Below are 11,314 nucleotides of genomic sequence, written 5' to 3'. Positions count from 1 at the left end.
ACCAATCGCTGCTATTTAGTCATGACTTATGTAATGTGCTGCTAACGAGGCTAACTGGTATATTAAGCTTTTCCCAAATTCTGTAGGAAGAAGGACAATAGCGTCTTTCCCCTTGATAAAATTCACCAAACATTCTCTTTGTTCAGGCTTTAAATCCTCAATCTCGGAATTGACAACACTGAATATATGACTCTTCGCCGATGTCTGAACTTGCACTTCAGGAGTTTTTGCGAACCTTCTATTGTATTTTGATTCCTGACCTAGTGGCTGGAGAGAAATGAAATGAGCGGAGGCACTAGGTGGTGCCAGCCTGGCTAAATATCTCCCTGGAGACAAGCATAAAAGTTGCACAGCACGTTTTTAAACTCAAGAAATATGTGTTGTATTATTGATTCTTTGTAGTGTCATCATGCTGGGGGTGTTCTATGTATGTGTGTATGTGTACGGCAGAATGTTCAGCAGTTGCTATGGTGGCACACATCAGCAAACACAAACAGAAGTTTTTAGCATGTCTGAAAAATCAAGAAAATGGATTTAAACAGCACAATTTCAGGAGCCTGTGATTCATTTGAGCGTCCAACAAAAAGGTGAGAGTGTTTAACGGTAAAACAGCTCACATGGTGTAGTTCCAACTGAATCAGCTCTTTCTGGTCAGATCGTGTTGCAGGTCTAACAAAGCCTCAGACAGGACATGCCTCCAGTTAGCGTCACACCCCCAGGGAAACGTTGATGACTTCAGCTGCAAAGTATCTACTGAAATAGCCGCTTTTCTGCCCACTCTAAGCGCTTTTCTTCTCAATCAAGGGACCGTTCACGTAGTCCGACACACTGGCACGCATAGAGTAGACACTTGATAGCAGTGGGCGAACAACAACAGTATGTATTTTTCGGCGAGGTAACGGCTCAAAGCTCATAAGAGTCAATATTATATATGAGACCTTTAAGGTCTTCTTTGCCATGGATAGACAGTGTTGGGAAGGTGACTTTCAAAATGTATTCCCCTACAGATTACAGATTGCACATCCCAAAATGTAGTTTGTAACGGAATCCATTAAGTTACTTAAGGTGAGTAACGTAATCTGAATACTTTGGATTACTTGGTTTGCTGTAGAGAAGCAAAGACTAGGATATCATAACATAAGATGTTTTATCTGCTAAAAGAAAATAAAAAGCCCAGCCTTAACCAAATTAAATTAATATTGATAGAAGAAGTTTAGTCTTGTTAAATCCTGTTTGAGATATAGTTTAGACCTGGTTTTAGTCCTGGTCTAGTCCTGGTTTAGTCCTAGTTTAGACCTAGTTTAGACCTGGTTTTAGACCTGGTTTAGATCAGGTTTAGACCTGGTTTGGTCCTGGGTTTAGACCTGGTTTGGACCTGGGTTTAGACCTGGTTTTAGACCTGGTTTTAGACCTGGTTTCTATCTTTTTACCAGATCTTTGGTACTTTTTGACCTAACAACATGAAGCTTGGCACTGCACACACTGTCCCATTAGGATGACACCCTTCCAATTTGAGATCGGTCAAATGAGCAGTTCGAGAGTTACACGTGGAACAGACAAACAAACAAACCAACAAACAAATAAACACACAGAGACGTTCCTTGCACTAATCGATAGATAAAAGCCTATGTATATTTAGTTCTCAAGTAGAAACATTATCGTTATCATTTAATTATATTTTAAAATTATCTCGGAAACATATTCTGAAAAAAAAAAAAAGAAAAGACCAAAAAAAATGTACACGCTCCAAGTTGCGTTTAGAGTGATTCATGTGTGTTTGCGTAATCTTTATTCTACTGTATTCAAGACGTCACTGCTTTGATCTATCCCGATTTCACCATCACCGATACCCGCCCACACCCTGCACTTGACAATTTCATTTTTGTAATTTGTGATAAACATAAGATTCTGCAGTTTCTTTTTCATATTGTGATGTCAAATGTTTCAAATATAACATAATGATTCACAGGTGTCAGAGATTATAACGATAAATGTGTTCTTTAAATGTCCTATATTACACAAAACTGACTCAGCACCTTCTTGTTTCTGTGAATATGTCATTGCTTTGCCTGGAATATTCCACAGTGTGACATTAAACAGCTCTACCTCACATGTATTCAATGACAGTTGGGTTTATAGCTCAAAAATACCTAGAAAAACAACATTCTGACTGTTTGCGGGTTGCCTCTCCACAGATCTGAACTATAACTTTGGTCTCCATGAAAATATCACCATAATCAGTTGAAATAATCCCATAGGCCAGTGTTTCCCAAACTTTTTTTCTGTGGACCCATATTTTAAAAGTCACAAACCTTCATGACCCAAGTCAGTAGACATTATTTGTAAATCACAAAATAAAGGTGGATTTGACCATTACTGAACATTAATGAGGATATGTTATTGTTGACTGAGGGCTATTGATATGGGCGTACATAATATATATGTCAATTGTATGAAGATATTTACATATATGTATAAATGTGTGCCTTTGTGGGATTATAATTTAAAACTGTTTAAAATTGAATTGAGTCTATCTCTGAACAATTAGTATTACTCAAGTTTGAAACAAAGAAAAACAGTAATGAAGCAGCAATAAAAGGATCTTTAAGTCGCCTACTACATTAAATGTAGAACATTTCTTTTTCTTTTCAACATTCAATAGAACCAGCAATACTGGAAGAAAATAGTCAATAAAATAATTACAAAAATATTAGAAATTATACAAAACATGTCTTAACATTTCTAATGAGGTAAGTGGGCCTGTCTGTTTTTGTAGCGTGTTCCGGTCCCGGTGCAGGAGGAGAGCGCAGCAGCAGATCAGGAGCAGCATTCAGTCTGTTTTTTTATTTTTGTGAGTACAGAAAATCTCATGTCTCAGAACTGTACATGCAGATCGTTACAATCTTTTGAGGTCTAAGTTCTGTTTACTCCAAGCAGATATTTACATACTAACTGTTGAACCTGAGAGAATGACCATTTCTGACAGCAATCTGTCAATTTCTGACAGTAATTTTTTTCAGCCAAATCTGAGATGGCTGATAGGAGAGGGCAGCTGATTTCATATGGACTGACCCTGAGGCAACAGCATTATAACATGGCTCAAAACTCACAAGAGTCAGTTTTGCTCTTTAGATAAAAATATTCACACATGTTTGAGTAATCCAGGTTTGTCTACATCTCCAAAGCTCAAAATGTTCCACCTTGTGATGTCATGAAGTGGTAGTTTTCAAGTTAACAGCTACTTTTTTAGTTCAGCAAAGTTTGGCAATTCCAGGGCTGAAATGATCCAAATGATTCTAGTTGTTCCCTTTTTGACCTAGATTTCGAAATGAATGGAAACAATGGGGCCAGTTTTGATTATACTGTGACCATCTATGATTTTATTTATTTATTTATTTATTTTTTTTACAGAGAAATGTGACTCTTAGAAATCCAGTAACCCGGGTTGAACAGGGGTCAGAAAAGGGTCACTACAGAGTTATTGAATCATCAGTGAAAGAAGTCCAAGCTTTTCTCATGTTAGGTCACTACAGAAAATGATCCCATGGGAACAATGTACTAAAACATAAAACATGCAGGATTAAGTACTCCATTTTGTTACTTAACTAAAAGTACAGCTACAGACACAAAAAGTTTTTCAAGTAATAGTAAAAGTATCACATGAGAAAATCTACTTAAGTAAAAGTTTTGAAGTGCCTGTTTCAATTTTTTAGAACAATTTAAAGATGAAATGTAGTGGCTGATTTGAAATGATTAAATGGATTTTTAAAACTGTCTAGCAACTTTTTAGGCCAGATCTAAAGCATAGTGGAGTAGAAAGTACAGATACATGCTTTCAAATGAAGTGAAAGTAAAAGTAAAAGTAAAAAGTAAAGATCAGAGTTTAATCTCTACTGTGGTCGTGGGCCAAACTAAATATTTATTGAAAAATTTCAACAACATCTGCATGTTTTCTCTTCTTTCGAGATATGTAATGTTAAACCTTTTCTTATTAAAATAAATGTTTAATAATAGTTTTGCTTAAACACTGAATCCAGAACAAGCAGAATATCAAATAATATAATTTTAAGTAATAATAATAATATGTCTCTATAGTCTATCTGTAAAATGTAATTATTTCACGGGCCAAATTTCACCCCTGGGCCTGAGTTTGGCATGTCTGCTCTAGACTAAGCAAAAACATCTCCATGAAGACGAGCAGGTGACGGAGCCTTCACCAGAAAAGTTGTGCAATGAACCTGAGTGAACGAACAGTGAGGACAACAGTAGCTCAGTTGGTAGAGCGTTTGTCCACTGATCTGAAGGATGGCGGTTTGAATCCCTCTCTCGACATAAACATCATTGTTTGAATGGTCAGATCCACTGACCTGCAGGTTGGCTGGGGTGATTCCAGCTCCCATAGATGAATGCTGTTGTTGTGTCCTTGGGCAAGACACTTAAGCTACCTTTACACATAGCCGGCTATGTTGAGAAACAAATATTTTCCAAAATAGCATAGTTTTCAAAAAAGTTTATCAACCAGCATAAAAATGCCATCGAGCACATAACTACGCCAAGCCTCTGGGCGGCACCTGGATTAGATTCAAATCTGTAGCATTTATTTCAGTTACAGTTGTAAGTATGACTCAAAAATACCTTGAAAAACATGCATTATTGAGAGGGCTCGCCTCTCTATAGATCTGTTAAAGAAGAGGCAAAATTGCTGACCTCTGAGCCTCATTTGTCTCTGGTCATGAATATGATCCATCAGCTGTGTGTGCAAAAGCAAACCCATGAAAAGTGTTTACATTTGCGACTGCTGCTTTGAATGCTTCATCATCATCTTCATCAGAGCAAAAGGGAAACATGGGTGCTCTTTCGGAGCGTCAGCTCCCAAAACTCTGTTTATCTCACTTTACACACAAACGCCAAACCATAGTTTTCCAGAATCTCCACTCTAGCCGGAGTTTTTTAGAAAGATTCGTTTTCACGTGCAAATTTGACGTTTGCCTGTAAAAGATGTAAACAAACGAAGAGAAATATCAGTTTTTTGTTTTTTAAAAAATATCTGTGTATGTGTAAACGGGGCCTTAACCCAACTTGTCCCCAGTGTCTGTGTACACTGGTGTATGCATGTACAGTATATATGTGTGAATGGGTGTGTGGTTCCTTGTTGTAAAGAGCTTCGAGTGCCTTGAAGGTGGAAAAGCGCTGTATAAAAATATGACCATATACCATTTACCAAATTTTAATATGTAATTTAGGGATAGAAAAAAGTCTGAGAAACAAAAAGCAATAGTCACCGTGCAATTGGGGAAAAAGAAGGGAAAAAAAAGCAAATTAAGCAAACTTCCCTTTTTGCGATTCACACAAGTGTAACTGAAAGCACATGCAGCAAATGAAGCAAGCACGAGCCTTTTCAAGTATTTCGACGATTTCCACGAAGAGGAGATGTTGAAGCTGATTCATTACAGTCAGCGTGAAGTGGGCCAAAGCTGAAGCAGCATTCATCAGAAGTGCAGGTGTGGATAGTTCCTGGAAAGCAATCGCACCGGTGCTGACTAATACCTGGTGTGCAGTAACCACACGCCTGCCTGTAGCCTTTCACACTGCTTTGAGTCAATGTGAAAAAAAACAACATCATCTGACAGAGCTAGTGATACTTTGCAGTGACGTCCCACTGGGGGTGTTCTACCTGTGTCTCAATGGTGGAATGTTCAGAAGTTACCACAATTAGAGTGACACATTGCACATAAGCAAAAACTGTCCCAAAAAGGTTTAAGATTGTACGAAAATTCAAGAAAAAATTGGATTTCAAGGTGTGTTGTGTAACTTTTCTGGTAGAGGGTGCGTCAATTACTTTTCTCCATGGAGATGTTATTGCTTTGGAATGTTTCACAGTGTGGCATTAAACCTTTCTAGCTTCACAGACACCAAACTAGACCAAGTTACAGGTCGGATCTGTGGAGAATGACTGGAGAATGAATGGTACTTTTTGAGCTATGAAATCACCTGTAGTTGAATAAACATAAAGCTGAGCTGTATTTAATGTAAGGTGACCAGAAGTTCAAAATAAAATACAAAAAAATGGGTTTGTTGGTAATAATAAAACTGTAAAACGAGTGCGTAATTAAACTAAATTGTTCTGCACTCTGCACTAATGTGAATCAGTATAGTCACATTTTAAGCAGCTTTTTTGTATTTTACCTCAACAAATGATGTAAGTAAAAGTATTAAAGTGCTTGTTTAAAAATGTAAAAAGTAAAAGTATTTTGCAGAGATTTTTAAAACAATTCAAGGATAAAATGTAGTGGCTTATTTTAAATGGTTCAATCGATTTGAAAACATTTCTAGCTTCTTAATTTGGTTTGCTCAAAGTTGGAACGTTAACTCAAATGAAATGTGCTAAAAATAAGTCTCAGCCTTTTCAGCAGGTCTCAAACCATAAAGAAAAGTCCTCTTTACTTTTCAGCCCAGATCTAAAATGTAGCGGAGTAGAAAGTACACATACATGCTCTCAAAAGTAGTCAAGGTAAAAGTAAAACGTATCCACTGTAAATACTTACCTAAAATTTGTACTGAAGTATTAAGTTACATTCCACCGCTGAAAACATGAATAAGTTCCCTATGTAGGCCTAAGTCTTCATCTAATTAAAATTTTTTTTTTTGTCTAATGGAAGTGGAAGTGCAAGGTTAGCATGCCGGTTGTTGTTAGCTTTTGTGCTGTGGTGAAACTCCTCTCTGGTCTCCGAGAATTGCGAAAATGCTTAGGAACTCATCGTGAACAAATAACAATGTATGCCTCTCTTTACTGTTGGCAGAGATCAGATTGGTCCAAAATAGGGAAACCTGGGACATTTCTTGTATAAAACTGGGACATCTGGTCACCCTACTTTAATGTCATACTATGGAACATTCCAGGCAAAGCAATGACATATCCACAGAAGCAAGCAGGTGATAGACCTCCATCCAAAAAGGTACATTAAGCCTGTCATACACGGTGTGATTTTTGGCACTTTGTAGTAAACATGGGCTAACAAGAACCAATTAATACCTCACGACCAGCTTCTGATCTGCAAATGTACGGTGCAAGAATCAAACCGGTTTGAAACCCAATCGCCTCTCATGAGGGTTTGGCACTGTTAAAGTCTTTCACAAAGTGTCCGAATATGAATCATGAGCTGTGAACTTTTAAACTCTGCGTTTTGGTCATACAGTATGACTCGGGTTTAGTGAAACGTGTACACTGCAGTGTAGAACAATTAGCTTATGCTGTTCCTTTTGTTTAGGTTTTCATGTGGGAATTGTCAACCAGTGCGGGATGGAGGCGGTGGAGCAGGGGAGAGGGGCGGGTGCGAAGCGTTTTCTGCTACGTCAAACACGTCATAAGTGTATCTGCCGCATCATCGTTGTGGCAGCTTTAGTTGATTGTCATGTGGGAGGGTGGCAGAAATACGCTGCAATTAGTTTAAAAAAATGCCAAATCAATCTAAAAAACACTTTGGCAACATATACAAGGCCCACACAAGGCCCATACATCTCTCTTAGAAGGTCGAAAGCTCTGAAAAGTTGATCTTGCATGAGATGGGCCCTTTAATCATATGAACTCCACAGTGCACTGCCCATTTGCACTGTTTAGGAGTTTGATTTTCAACAAAAAAAGGTGAGAGTGACTAACTGAAAAACTGTTACAAATACAATACAAATCAGCTCATCTGTTGCAGTTCCAGCTAACTAGGTCAGATTGCGTTAAAACAAAACCTCAGACCTCAGAAGTAACAGTTGAGTAAGAGCTTCAGACAGTGCATGCCTACAGTTAGCATCACACCCGCAGGAGGGCACTGCTCTGTCTGATAATGCCTGATAGAAAAACATCCGATGTTGAAACCTGCCAAATCACAGCAATAAAGAAGTTGTTTAAAATGGAAGTTCAAGGATGGGATCTGATTTCACAAAGGTAAACATTAAAGGGACAGTTTGGAATTTTAGACATAGGGCCTCATTTCCTAGTGAGCCAGAGTGTTGGAGACGTGTGGAGACACTTTTTAAAATATTCCATCCAGTTCTTGTATTTGCAGAGGTCGCTGGTGCTAGGCTAGTGCATGTCAATGGCCATAGTTAGCCTGCCACTAAAAACAGTCTTACCCACTCCACAAAACACCCGAAGCAAATCTACTACAAATGTAAATATTTATGTCAAAAGAATAATTTTAGAAGTAAAACTAACCTTGCATTTGAAGGATTTATGTCTGAGCAGCAGCAGTGAGTTGTACTTCCTGACAGAAAGCTCAGCAGCAGCGGACTGATATATGAGAACATAGTCCCTCAACATGCGACAGTTCATGCGATGCAAGGTTAGTTTTATTTCAAAGATTATTTTATCAACACAGACATTCACATCGACAATCTGGTGTAATAATAGATTTGCTTCGGGTGTTTTGTGGAGTGGGTAAGACTGTTTTTAGTGGCAGGCTAACTATGGCCATTGACATGCACTAGCCTAGCGCCAGCGACCTCTGCAAATACAAGGACTGGATGGAATATTTAAAATAGTGTCTCCACACGTCTCCAATACTCTGGCTCACTAGGAAATATGTCTCGCTATGTCCAAAATTCCGAACTGTCCCTTTAAAGCAGGGCTCACCAAACTATTTTCTCACATTATGGCTCCTGACTGTGATGGGGGGCGGGGTCGGGTCGGTCATATAACAGAATTGTATGACCCTGACGACGCAGATTATATTCTTTGAAAACCGCCACACTTTCCTTACTTATCAGACAAACTGCACGCTCCTTACACTGAACAAAAAAATGATCGGTCGTCCACTGTTCTTTGAAAACTCTGCACTCTTTGTCAACATTTCGTACTTTAACACTCGCCATTTTGCTACAGAACTCTGCGCATGCATCGCCTGTCACTGTTTGATCTCGAGCTCGTCAGGTGTCGAAAATTCGGCGGCAAATGTAAAAGCGTTCATATTCTCCCGGGACCCGAACAAAAAAAGTGTATTGCAACATATATTTTTTGTGTTTTTTTATCTATTTGGAGGCAAATTAACTCCTTAGCATTTCCATTTTGTTAATTTTATTTTTATTTATTTGTAACATGTCCTCTGGAATGGATACCGGGGACATTTTGGTGTTAAATCCACGTGAAGTTGACAACCTAACAACATTTTTTGATGACCAGCATATCTGACAAGCTTCTATAGTTGTCTCAAAAAGTTTTTAGACTCCCTTTTTATTTCTTCTTATTAATTTTTTTTTCTTATCATAGTGCAGCCACAAACTAACTCCTGTTGAGTTAATTTCCTATCCTGGACATGATACCTACAATCCCCCAGCCCTATTTAGGTCACTAAGAATCTCTAAAGACTTAAAATATAGACTGGGTAAGTCAATGTCCACTACAAAGGACAAGAATGAATAGGCCGGGTCTCAGGAGGATACAATTATTTAAATATAAATGTAATAAAAAAAACAGGCTTCAGCAACTTTTGAGGATTGCCCCTTAGTTTGACGACCCCTGCATTAAAAGATGTAAAAAAACACAAAATCCATGACGTTTTGGATGAGGTAACAACATCAATTATGCGTAATACGGGCCCTTTATAATATCAGCATCAAATTTAAATCTTACCTTCGTAAAAATATACAAAACTAATGTGTAAAGTTTGGATATTTTGAAATAAACGTGATCAAAGTTTATGCTTTACTGAAGAAAAAAAAACTGTGGGAAACACTTTGGTAGGCCCTGTGTGTTGTGGTGTTCAGTGTAAAAGATGTCTCAAACACTAAAGCAGTTTCATATATGCTTTCTAGTTTTCATCTGAGAATTTTTCACCAAACTCCTACGTTTCCCAGAATGACTTCGCACATCAAAAGTGTTATGTAAAAGCATTTATTTTCACCAGGTACTGTTCCATGTAGGTGGTACAAATAAAACCTGTATTTTCCATTGTAATAAAAAAAACATGTTATTTAGTGAATTACTTGTACTACTTGGTTACTCATTACTGAAGTGTAACCTGGCTGTTGGACCAGTTTAACTACTGTATAACTGTTTTTCGTTGGCATGCACACAATCTAAAATCTCTTAAAATAAAATAACTACACAGATATGAAACATAGCGTAGTAATACAGATTTGAATTTGAAAAGTTTTTGTAAATATTGGGCTCCAGCACTAATATTCTGATCTGTTCTAATGTTCCTGGAGTTGTGTTTTGTTTCATTCACACGTTTAACGCACAAACCCTGCACATTTAGGCTGAGTTCTTCTAGCCAGGCTATTGCCTCCGCTCAGTTTAATTTCTCTCCAGCGTCTAGGTCAGGAATCGGAATACACTAGACGGTTTGCAAGAACCCTTCTTCCTACGGAATTTGGGAAAAGCTTAATATACCAGTTAGCCCCGTTTGTGGCGCATTACCTCCGTCACAACCAAATAACAGAGATTGGTTAAATAAAAATAAGTACCATGAGGTGATACAATAAGATAGATGCGAGAAGATCATTGTGTTCATGAATAGTTTAGATGTGTGGAGCTTTAGATCTTTACGTATGAAACAAAAGCAGTTGAGACTAGTTTTAATCTTCTTTGCTAAGTATTTTGTGTGACCGATAAATTTGAAATTTTCGTCTAAAATGAGGCCAAGGTGTTTACATAAGTTCACTGACTGACTTTTTGGATTTTCTCATTGTGAATAGTCACTTCAAACTCAGTTTTTGTGTGTGTGTGTGTACGCACTGAAAACCAAAGCGAAACTGTTTTTTTTTCAGATTCAAAATCAAGTGTGAAACTCCATTTTGGAGATGTAAATAGACTAATAATAAAGGATTACTTAATGTGTGGATGAAACAAAACACAACCACAGCTCTGTTTTTGAGGAGGTAACAACATTAAAACATGTCTTAAAGCTCATATGGGTCAATTTTCCGTGTCTTACCTATAAGACTTTTCATTTAAAGGTATTTAAATGAAAAGTCTTATAGGTGCTAGAAAATCGAGATATTATCTTTTGGTATGAACTACCTCTACATACAGTTGAATGACATTACCCAGGTGAAGAGTAGGCCTAGTATCAACAGTCATTTAGTAAATCCAACTCAAGGGACAACACAATCAAATATGCAGATTTCATTTTGGTATACAATTTTTTTTAATAATCTCGTTCCACCTCCTCTAAAAGAGTTTGTGAAAAGAAATTCAAATTGCATGACAAGAGCAGCTCTAGAGGTGACCGCTCTGTGACAGACTCTTTTGCTTATTGAGCAGGTCAAACATGGAACACAGTGCCTGCACATACACGAGAGCTTTAACACTGCAGTATTTTCT

Source organism: Boleophthalmus pectinirostris, unplaced genomic scaffold, assembly GCF_026225935.1.
Source record: "Boleophthalmus pectinirostris isolate CB_2022bp ecotype Guang Dong unplaced genomic scaffold, ASM2622593v1 HiC_scaffold_2, whole genome shotgun sequence".
Lineage (NCBI taxonomy): Eukaryota > Metazoa > Chordata > Actinopteri > Gobiiformes > Gobiidae > Boleophthalmus > Boleophthalmus pectinirostris.
Note: the sequence above shows the minus strand (reverse complement) of the source record.